Raw genomic sequence first — 12,167 nt, 5'->3', positions numbered from 1 at the left:
AGTTTTTATGAACTAAAACAGTTGTTTTATGACAAAACAATTGGTCATAATGATTTTAAATAAATAATTGTTGAAATAGTCATAACTATTGTAGATATAATTTATAATAAAGTATAAACAAAATTGAATAATTCAAATACAATTATTAAATAACTTATAATATTATATAATTTCAAATAATTTATATAACTATTATATTTCTAAGTAAAAATATAATATTATATTTATTAATAAATTATTAATAATCAAATATTATTATATCAAATTTCTTTAAACATTATATAGACATGACTATTTGAACTGATTCGATAAACAAATTAACTTTTAAAATCACTTAGTTATTAATTTTTGGAATATTAATAAATTAGTTTTATTTTGAATAAGCTTGTATGAACTAAAACAATTGTTTTATGACAAAACAAAAGGTCATAAGATTTTAAATAAACAATTGTTCAAATAGTCATTACTATTTAAATTTGTTCAGTAAACAAATTAATTTTCTTAAACTCTTGATTATTAATTTTTGAAATATTAAAAAATTAGTATTATTTTATTTTGAATAAGCTTTTATGAACTAAAACAATTGCTTTTTTGTCAAAACAAAAAGGTCATAATGATTTTAAATAAATAATTGTTCAAATAGTCATAACTATTTGAACTTGATCAGTAAACAGATTTATTTTTTCATATCTTTTGCTTATTAATTTTTTGAATGTTAATAATTATAAATTATAAATTATAAATATTTAAATTAAAATATTTAATTTTTATTATTTAATTATTGATATTTATTAATAAATAAGCTATGAAATAATAATATAATTTATGAATTTTGTTAAATAATTATTAAAAATAATCATAAATATTTTAAAATGTATATTTGATCTTTTATGATAAATTATTGACAATTAAAATAGATAATTATTCAGAAATCCGATATTTGAGATAAGGCAAATATCTAATTATTCAAATAAATTAATAAGTAAGAGATATTAATTTTTATATCTTTAATTAAATTAGCATATTTTAAATAACTAATATTTAATTAATCTTTATTTATTTCAAATTATTATCATAATTTACTTAATTAGTATCCATGGTAATAATATAATTTAATATATTATTATATCAATAATAAATAATATCCAAATAATATTAATAATAGATTTTCTAAGTTATATAAAATATTCAATTATTAAATAATTATTAATTGTCATATTATTAATAATTATGGCTAATAAATAATGTTCATATTATTATATAATTAAAAAAAATCATCCTATAAAACTATGATAATTGTTATTAAATAAATATAATAAATTGACTACGAAAAATTATCTCATATGAGCATTATTCCCTTTGAACTAAGGTGTCATTGCTTATATAATAAATCTAATAGTCTTAACCATTTGAATTTGTTTTGTAAACACATTGATTTTTTAAATATCTTATTAATTTTTAAAATATTATTAGTTTAGCAATATTTTACTCCGAATAAGCTTGTATGAATAGAAACAATTATTTTATGACAAAATGAAGATCATAACGATTTGATATAGATAATTGTTCATAGAGTCATAACTATTTGAACTGATATTGTAAACAAATTTAAATTAATAACAAATAAATTATTAAAAATAATATTTTTTTGCAACTGTAAAAAATAATTTAAAGTTTAAATAAACTTATTTGGAATTAATAATATAAATTATATAATAAAATAGCTAATTATAATTAATATTAAAACTTGTTATATAATTTTATATTTTGTATATAAAATTTGTTTAAATAAGCATTAGTGGTCATAGAAAAATGATTTATTATAAATTAGCTATTTTAATTAAAAATTTTATTATTAATTCAATTAAATAATAATTAATAATATATTATAATACTAATTGTTTATAGTTGAATAATCTATATAATTAATAATTATTAATTATATAAATTTATACCAATATTATATAGAAATATTGTTTAAATTATTTATTTAAAAATTAAATTAAATTATTAATTATGAAATAAATTAATATATTATATTATATTATTTATAATAAATTATTATTAATTTATATTCTAGTTATAATAATTAAAATATTATTTAATTTTATTATTATAATTATTTGCTAATTGTTATAATTAATAAATTATATAATTTATTATTTTATAATTATTTGTTTATCTTATAATGTATTATAAGCCTTTATTATATTATAAGCTATAATACTTAATAAAATTATATATAATTGATTATATTGCTTAACTTATAACAATTATATTAATAACAATATTAATTATTTATATTATAATAATATAATATTATAATAGTTGATTATTAAAATTGTTTGGTAAACAAATTTACCTTTTAGATCCCTTACTAATTAATTTTTTAAATATTAATAAATTAGTATTATTTTATTTTGAACAAACTTATCTTAATAAAAACAATTGCTTTATAACAAAACAAAAAGTAATAATGATTTGAAATAAATAATTGTTCAAATAGTTATAATTATTTCAACTAGTTCGGTAAATAGAATTATTTTCTAAATCTCTTATAATTTTTTGAAGTATTAACAAATTAGTTTTAATAGTAAATGTATTATTTTATTAATAAAATAGATAATTATTCTAATAATTTTAACTATTTGAACTGGTTCAACAAACATATTTATTTTTTTAAATCTCTTACTTATTAATTTTTAAAATATTATTAAATTTGTATTATTTTTAATAGAATAAGTTTCTATGATCAAAAACAATTGTTTTATGACAAAACAAATATCTTAATAATTTGAGATTGATAATTATTCAAATAGTCAAACTATTTGAACTGGCTCGATAAATAGATTTATTTCTTAAATCTCTTACTTATTAATTTTTGAAATATTAATAAATATATCAAATAAAATTAATATTTTATAGTATTAATATAAAATTATAAATATTATTATTAATATCATATTATAAATATATTACATAATTAATTATTTGTAATATTTATAAATATATAATGATTTAACTATATGTTAATAAATACAAAATTTAATATTATTTGAAAGTTAAATATTATAATATTAAATATAATAGTCATTATATAATTTATATAATAATAAACAGTATATAATTAGCTTATTCTTAATTATTTATTAAGATTATAATTTAAAATTTAATAAATACTTATTTATTTAATTATTTATATATAGTAACTATTTATAATTAAGTTTAATAATTACAATAAATAAATAATTATTTAATATTAATCATTAAATAAATTGCTATTAATAATCAATTCATTATTAATATTAGTAAATATTAATAAGTAATATTAAAACAATTGAACATAATCATAATTATAGAATTATATTATAATATAACTAGTTTATAAACTTATAATTGTTTATAAATTATATCTAATAATTTAAATTAGATAATAAATTAATATTATAACTATTAATATATTTTAAGTATATAATAAATAGTATTTGAATAATTATATAAATTATAAAATATATACAATTATAGTAATAAAATTAATTATATAATTTTAAATTATTGCTATAAATATTAATTTTAAATTATATAATTATTTATCTTTAATGATAAATATTAGGTATCTAATATAATTACGATATAATTATGATATAATTGTGTAAATTGTTATAATTATTTGAACTGGTTTCGTAAGTAGAATTATTTTCTAAATCTCTTATAAATTTTTGAAATATTAATAAATTAATTTTATTCTATTCCGAACAAGCTTCTATGAGCTTAAATAATTGTTTTATGACAAAACAAAATGTTATAACAAGTTGAAATAAATAATTTTTCATATAGTCTTAACTATTTGAACTGGTTTGACAAATGGATTTATTTTTTAAATCTCATTGTTATTTATTTTCAAAATATTACTAAATTATTATTACTTTATTTCGAATAAGCTTGTATGAACAGAAACAATTGTTTTATGATAGAGCAAAGGTTATAACAATTTGAAATAGATAATTGTTCAAATAATCATAACTATTTGAACGGATCAACAAATAGATTTCTTTTTTAAATCTCTTATTAATTCTTGAAATATTAATAAATTAGTATTATTTTATTTAGAAAAATCTTATTTGTTGAAAAACAATTGTTTTATGACAAAAAAAGGTAATAATGATTTAAAATAGATAGTTGTTTAAATGACCATAATTATTTGAATTGATTCAGTAAACTAATTTATTTTTTAAATATCTTGTTTATTAATTTTTGAAATAATAATAAAGTAGTATTATTTTATTTTGGATAAGTTTTTAATACAATAATAATCATTTTATAATTGTAATTTATATTTATTATTAATATGATATAATAATAAAATATTTATTATTAAAATAATATAAAGATAATTATTTTATAATATATTATATTATAATTATTTTTTCTGTTTATACAAATACTTATTAAAATTATTAAATAATATATATAAATAAATAATTATTCAATTAGTTAAACTATTTAAATATTTAAATATTATAATAATTAATTAAAATTATTTATATTAAAATATTTAATTTATATTTATTACATTATATTTTATATAATATTATTATTTATAAAATAAATTATATATTAAATAATATATATAATAAACTATTATAATAGTAATAATTTATAAATAGTTAATAATATTATTAATATAGTATTATTAATATTATAATTATATTAATTATAATATTTTAAAATTTGTTTGAGCTAATGAATTGTTTAATTATTACAATTCAATGATTATTATTGTATTAAGAACCAGATTATTATAGTATTATATTTAATTATTTATATAATTAATAATATTACTAAATATTATAGTTACATATAAGAATAACTAAATTATATATTAATATAATAATATTAATTATTAGTAATTAATAAAAAAATGAATCTGTTTACTAAATAAGTTTAAATAATTATAATTATTTGAACAATTATTTATTGGAAATCGCTATAACCTTTTGCTTTGTCATAAAATGATTTTTTTTATTCATACAAGCTTATTTTGAATAAAATAATATAAATTTATTAAATTAAGATAATTAATAAGTAAAAGATTTTAAAATAAATTTGTTTACTGAACAAGTTCAAATCATTATGACTATTTGAAAAATTATTTATTTTAAATTGTTATGACTTTTTGTTTTATCATAAAACAATTGTTTTTGTTCATACTAGCTTATTCGAATAAAATAATATTAATTTATTAATATTTCGACAATTTATAAGTAAAAGATTTAAAAAATAAATATGTTTGCCGAACAAGTTGAAATAGTCATGACTATTTGAATAATTATCTATTTCAAATCATCGTGAGCTTTTGTTTTGCAATAAAATAATTGCTAGTATTATTAACAAAATAATTTTGAATTAATTAATTTAAAATATTATAATTAATTCTAAAAATAAATCTATTTTTCAATTAATTAATATTTAATTATAATTATTGCTAATATTTCAAATTATCATAATAAATAATTATAATAGTTTATCATATATATTTCAAGTGATAAATTAATTAGTATAAATTAAAAATATATTCTTGTGTTTTAAATTTAATAAAAAAAATTTTTAATCTCTTCCTTAAAATTATTAATAATATATATTATTTAACTAATAAATAGTTCAATAAAATACTAATTTTTTATTATTTAATTATTAATGATAAATTAATTATTATGGTCATTTGGTTTAAAATTATTCTAGTAGTACTAATAATATTTATTATTACAACTATAGTATATTTATATTTATATAGTTAGTAATATAATTAATATTACAATAAATTATTTTATTCTAAAATAGTCTAATTTAATATACATTGTTAATTATAATTTATAATATAATATTTATAATATATTAATTAATTAAATTAATTAATTTATGAAAATGATTATAATTATAATTATTATATTTATTGTTATTATTTATTATTATTTATTATAATAATTATTATATCAATTGTATTTAATATAACATTAAATATCTTATCTTATAATATTTTATTAAATAATAAATTTTAATAGTATAATTAATTATATTAATTACAATTATAGTATAATATATTAATATTAATATATTGATTTTAATATTGGACATATATATTGATTACTATTAATAAATTATTATTATATTAAAATAATATACTTAATTATGAAAATAAATTATTGTATTATTAATACAATAATTATTATATTTTTACTAAATATTTGAATTATTATTAATTATATATAATTATATATATTAAATATATATAAATTTATAAATTATAATAGTTTATTAAGTATAATATAATAAATAAAATTATATTATATTACATAATATTATTATTCAAATTATTAAATTATAAAATAATTATATTAATAAGATAATTTAATTTTTTATATATTTATAACAATTGTTTATAGTATAATAATAATATAATATTATGGAATATATAAAATCAAAGTTATTGTAATACTATAATTTATACTATAATATTTAATAAGTAATTTGTTCAAATAAGCTAACATGAATTGAAACAATTGTTTTATTACAAAACAAAATGTTACAATGATTTGAAGTAGATACTTATTCAAATAGTCATGACTATTTAAACTTGTTTGGTAAACTTATTTTTTTAAAATCTTTTATTTATTAATTGTTGAAATATTAATAAATCAATATTATTTTAATCCGAATAAGCTCGTATGGACGGAAACAAGTGTTTTATGACAAAAAAAAGTCATAAGAATTTGAAATAAATAATTATTTAGATAGTCATAATGATTTGAATTTATTCGATAAATAGATTTATGTTTTAAATCTTTTACTTATTAATTGGCTTAATATTAATAAATTTGTATTATCTTATTTAAAGTAAGCTTATATGAACAAATAAAATCATTATAGGACAAACCAAAAGGTTATAGCGATTCCAAATCAATAATTGTTCAAATGGCCATAATTATTTAAACTTGTTTGGTAAATAATATTAATTTATAATTAAATAATATTTAATTAGATATAACTTAAAAAATTATTCGAATATTATAATTATTATAATATTGTAGTATATTATTTTAACTATTTATTCAAATATATACAATATATTTATTTATTAATTTGAATAATTACTTGAAAAAATTAATAAAATCAATCTCAAAATATTTTAATTATTGATTTTAATAATTGTTTAAATAATTATTTTTGATAATTATTATTTTAATTCATAGCTTATTTATTAAATAAAATTAAAAAATTCTATATTTATTAATTGAATCTAATTAATAAAAATAAAAATTAAATAGTTTTAATTTAATTTAAAATAATTAAAATATTTATCATTTTAAATTATGGCCATTTTAATCTAATTAATAATTATTGATTAAAATAGCTTTATTAATATTATTTAAAACAATAATACAATATTGTTTCAAATAGTATTAATAAAATATTAAACCTTCAAATCAGCCATACAACCATTTTCATATTTAATAATATTTTAATTAAATTATAATTGAGTTTAATTACCATATACAACATGTAATAATTCACTTACCAATAATTCAAATTATTATTAATTTGAATATAATTTCTTAATATTTATAATAATTATTTATGGCTTGAAATCAATTATATTTTGATAATTAATAAAAATATAAGCACTAATTATAATTTAAATCCTTCAAATCAGCCCTGAAATGTTCATTTCCTCTCCACACTCCACAATCTTTGCAATCCCAGACTCTTCCATTGCAATCGCCTCTCACACTTCTTGGCTCTTGAAGCATCTTTTCCAATATCATGCCTCTCCTCTTCAGCTTTCCATGAATGATCTCTTGAATTAAATATTAATCTTAGTAATTATTATTATTAACTATCGAGCATATAAGTTAAGCAAAAAATTTATTATTAAAATAATATATTTATTTAATATATATACATTAATATAATTATTTGATAAAATACTAAATTATATAATAATACTATATAATAAAAATTTTAAATATATTTAAAACTAATTTTAAAATATAGATTATTATAACTTAATAATATTATTATTAATTAGTAGTTTAATTAAATAGTTTAATTAATATTCTAAAAAATAATTAATAACTTTAATTGTTATTATTAAGATAATAATAATGTTATAATTAATAATAATTAAGATAATAATATAGTTTATCATTATTAATATATAAAATATAAAATTATTATTATTTTAAATCTGTTTTAATATATATATAATAATTATAATAAATATTTATTATTATCGTATTAATAATATTATCAAAACTAATACATTATAATAACTTAAATTACGATAATCAATTATTTTTATTTTGGATAATTAATACAAATAAATCTAATTATTTATTCATACCTATTAATAATTTTATTAATTATCTATAACCCCTTAGATTTAATATTATTTTATAATATTATTATAATAATTATTAAATAATAATTTAAAATATGAATCTATTTGATATAAAAATAAATATTTTCAATAATTAATATTTAATATTTAACAATTTATATATATAATTAAATTAAATTCTTTTATATTATTTAATATATATTGAATATAATATTTATTTTAAATTGATTATTAAAATTAAATAAAATAATATTTAAAATAAATACAATTAGATTTATAACTAAGAATCGATTATTACTAATATACAAATAATTTAACTAGATAAATCTCATATGAATTAATTAATTCAATATCATAAATTAATATACAATTGTTAATAATATATATTATATTAATTACTCATTAATATAATTTGATAAAATAATTTTGATTATTTTTAGATTTAATTATTTACTGATTAATTTTTATAATTATTAAAATAAATAAATAACTAATAAAAGTTATTTATTATAATATAATATATTAATAATTAATAGTTATTAAATGTTATATTTTAAATTATAATTATAATGATTAATTATAATTATAAACAATCAATTATTTAATAATTGAAAAAATTAAATTACTTAATTAATAAGTACTAATCGATAATAATTAGATATTAGTTTAATAAGTTAATTAATTATATAATTGTTATATAATAGTTTAATTCATAACTATTTGAATTATAACCATATATTCTTTTATATACTATTTTATATAATAAATAGTTTAGGTATTTTAATATAATAGTTAATCATATAATCTTAATATGATATAACTAATTTATTAATATAACTTAATTATAATATAAATAATATATATAAGTATAATAATATTACTAATATAAGACTTATATTAATAATTCATATTATTATAATTATAATATGTATAGTTATTATACATACCTATAATAGTCTATTTATATTATAATTATAAATATCATAAATTATAATAATATATAAGAAAGATTGTTATTATAATTTTAATTAATATGAAAATAATAATTATTATAATTATAATATTAATTCAATTATAATAAATCATATTATTGTTAATATTATTATTAATTTTATTAATTAAATTATAATATTAAAATTGAAAGTATTTTAATTTATATTAATAAATTATTTATTAATTTAATAAATATTATTATAATATTATTACCAAATATTACCGGATAAATGCTTATTAATTATAAGTTATAATTATATTTTTAATGAACTTGATGTTAATATTTTCATAATTATAAGTTATTTATAATTTAATTATTGACTAATTATTTTGACTATAAACAATTTAATTATATATATAATTATATAATTCTATTATTTGTAAATTAAAATTAATTAATTTAATAATTTTAATTGGTTCATTTTATTAAATATTAATAATTATAACTTAATAATAAAATAATTATTATTTTATGTTATTATATCATAATTCTTTATGACAAAATTAGGTATTAGTTTATTAAATTAATAAAATAATAATTGTTTAAACATTTATAGTATCATAATTATTAAAACAATTATTTATAAATATAAATATAGATAATGGTAATAATATTATAAATTAATTAACTTTATATTTCAAAAAATGAGGGTTCACATAGGGATTCTTATCTAATATAACCTTATTATTATTTAATTTGTTACTATTAATAACAATTGTGACTATATTTGGATATTAATAATTATTTTAAATATATATATATCAGATTATATAATAATTAATAGTTACAATTATTAATTTATTGTAGTAATTATAATTTAATAATTATAGTAATAAGTAAAAAATTTTTATAATAAATTAATTCTCAAAGTATATTAATAAAGTAATAAATTATTTTATTTCACCCTAATTTTAAATTAATGAATTTATTAATATATAATTAATTAATAATAAATCATATTATTATCATTTTATAATATAACTATTATAATATATAAATTTATTATTGTTTATTTAATATATCTAATAGTTATTATTTAATTATATGCTAATTATAATATTATAATATTATAAATTATTAGTTTGTATATGAGCTTATTAGTAATTAATATAATATAATTATAAATAGTAATGATTTAAATATCTTAATTTATATACATGTTATATATATTATATTTATATATAGTTATTTTAATACTTATTTAATAATTATATTTGAACATTCAGGATATAAATGTTATAATATAAATAAATTAATATTTAATATACAGTATTTACTATAATTATTTATTTAATACTCATAAATAATTTTTATGAGGGCTCGTAAAACTCTTATTATATCATTGGCAATTGGATCAAAGTTATTAGGTGTGAATTTTGTTGCTTTATGTTATTAGCTATGCAAATGTATTAATAAATTTAATTAAAATTCTAATACTAAAAATATTTTAATACTAAATCTTATTTAGTATAATTATATAATTAAATTAAATTATTAAATATTAAATATCCTAAATGTTCCAAAAATTATTAATAGTCATAGGAAAATTTGATAATTATACAAATATAATTATTTGTGTTAATATTTATAATTTAAATATTATTACTAAAATTAGCAATTTCAAATAATTGTACTAATTTAGTATTAATTATTTAAAGAAAATAATATATCTTTAACAATATATTAAATAAATTCTTATTCATTATTTAATATAATCAAATATTAATTAATTAATATTATTAATTATCTGAATATTAGTTTGATAAATTATACATAACTATTATTCAATTGTTTAATAAAATTAATATTATTATATAATTAAATTAATAATATAATTATATAATATTTATTATATTATAATAAATATTTAATTTAAATATTTAATATTTAATAATATTATATAATTAAATAAATTAAATATATTATAATGATAAACATTTACTTATTAATTATTATAATTTGACTTATTATATAATTTAACTGTTATATTTAATATTATAGATTGTTATTAAATAGTCATAACTAATTTTATATACATAATATTAATTGAATTATTAATAAAATTAATAAACTATAATTAATATAAACAATAATATTAATAATAAATTTATTGATATTTCATAAATTTTTTATTAATAAGTACGAGATTTGAACAATTAAAATAATATAATATTAAAATTTGATATTAATAATTTATCATATTAACAAGTTGAAGTTATAATAGTTATTTATTTATAATTTAATTAATATTATCCAAAATAATAATATCTTATTATTTATTATAAAAAATCTCAAAGCAACTCCACTTCTGCAAATTTGTAACAATTATAATATGAATATAATTATAGTACAAATTATTTTCTATTATATATGATATATAAAAATTAATTATTAATTAATTAAAGTTTATAAATTTGAATAATTAATATTTAACATATTATATTAAAATACCTGTTATGATCAAAAATTATAATATATTAACTAATTATCGATTAGTTAATATTATTGTTACTCATAAAATATTTAATTACTTATTAATTAATATAATTTATTCTATTATTTATTTGATCCATGATAATTAAATAATTAATATTTAAATGTTCAAATAGTCATAATTATTTAAACTTGATCGATAAAAATATTCATTTTTTAATATTTGTTAATTTGTATGATAATTCAAATAATCGTGTATTAATAAGTAAGAGATTTATTTGTATTAATTATAATTAATTATTAATATTAATTATAATTATAATAGAAAATTAATATATGTTA

Source organism: Durio zibethinus, chromosome 6 (genome assembly GCF_047325235.1).
Source record: "Durio zibethinus cultivar Kanyao isolate XHJ-2024 chromosome 6, ASM4732523v1, whole genome shotgun sequence".
NCBI lineage: Eukaryota > Viridiplantae > Streptophyta > Magnoliopsida > Malvales > Malvaceae > Durio > Durio zibethinus.
This window is presented reverse-complemented; position numbering follows the sequence as displayed.